Below are 1,543 nucleotides of genomic sequence, written 5' to 3'. Positions count from 1 at the left end.
ACAAGATGGTGGTGGAGTAGCATGCTCCAGCCAGAACTCATCAGCTCCAACTGCTCTCCTTCCTCCTCTTCTCTTTTTCTTCCTTCCAATATTTCTTTTTTCTTCCCATTTACATGGCGTCCTCCTGGCCTTGAACAGTGTCCTCCTCCTTTAGGGCCTTCTCAACCGGGTGTGGACTGGAAGCTGGGTGCCAGTGTGGTCTGCTGTACTGAACTCTTTCATGTAATGCTGTGCCTTTTATTTTTGTAACAAATCATGTAACTGGGACTTTGTATCTAAGTCAGCGCCGTAATTGGTGAGGTGTAATCTTTACACCGTACTCATCTGCAGTTCTCACCATCTCTCAGTATACATGACAATAAAAGCTATTCTATTCTATTTATATAAATGATTTGGATGAGGATGTAGGAAGCATGCTTTAGTAAGTTTGTGGATGACTCCGAAACTAGTGAAATAGCAGACAGTGAAGAAGGTTATCGAGGAGTACAACAGGATCTTGATCAACTGAGCCAATGAGCTGAGGAATGGCAGATGGAGTTTAATTTAGATAAATGTGAGGTGTTGTATCTTAGTAAGACAAATCGGGGCAGGACTTATACAGCTAATGGTAGGGCCCTGGGAAATGCTGTCGAACAGGGGCCCAGGGTGCAGGCACACAGTTACATGAAAGTGGAGCTGCAGGTAGGCAGGATGGTGAAGAAAGCATTTGGCACATTTGCCTTTATTGGTGAGAGCACTGACTATAGGAGTTGGGACATCATGTTATGGCTGGTAAGACATTGGTAACACCACATTTGGTGTACTGCGTACAATTCTAGTCACCTACTGTAGGAAGGATGCTATTAAACTGGAAGTGTGCAAAAAAGGATTTACAAAGATGTTACTGAGATTGAAGGGTTTGAATTATAGGGAGAGACTGGAGAGGCTGGGACTCTTTTCCCTGGAGCTTCAGAGGCTGAGGGGCAACCTGATGAAGTTTATGAGATCGTGAGAAGCATGGATAAAGTGAATAGCCAAGATCTTTTCCCCAAGGTTGAAGAGTCCAAAACTAGAGGACATAGGTTTAAAGGTGAGAGGAGAAAATTTAAAAAAAAGGATCTAAGGGACAACTTTTTCACATGGAAGATGGTGTGTATATGGAATGAGCTGCCAGAGAAAGTGATAGAGGTGGGTACATGGTACAATTAAAACATTTAAAATACATTTGGACAGGTACATGGATAGGAAAGGTTTAGAGGGATATGGGTCAAATGCAGGCAAATGGGACTAGTTCAGTTTAGGAAATCTGGTCAGTATACACCAGTGGGGCTGAAGGATTTGTTTCCATGATGCAAGATTCTATAATGTGAACTCCAGAAATGTGCACAATACTCCAGCTGTGACCTACACAATGTTTTATAAAGTCCCAGCATAACCTCCCATTCTTAAACTCAATGCCTCAGCGAACAAAGGTAAGACAATAGACAATAGGTGCAGGAGTAGGCCATTCTGCCCTTCAAGCCTGCACCACCATTCAATATGATCATGGCTGGTCATCCTTAAT

This window comes from Chiloscyllium punctatum, chromosome 4 (genome assembly GCF_047496795.1).
Source record: "Chiloscyllium punctatum isolate Juve2018m chromosome 4, sChiPun1.3, whole genome shotgun sequence".
NCBI lineage: Eukaryota > Metazoa > Chordata > Chondrichthyes > Orectolobiformes > Hemiscylliidae > Chiloscyllium > Chiloscyllium punctatum.
Note: the sequence above shows the minus strand (reverse complement) of the source record.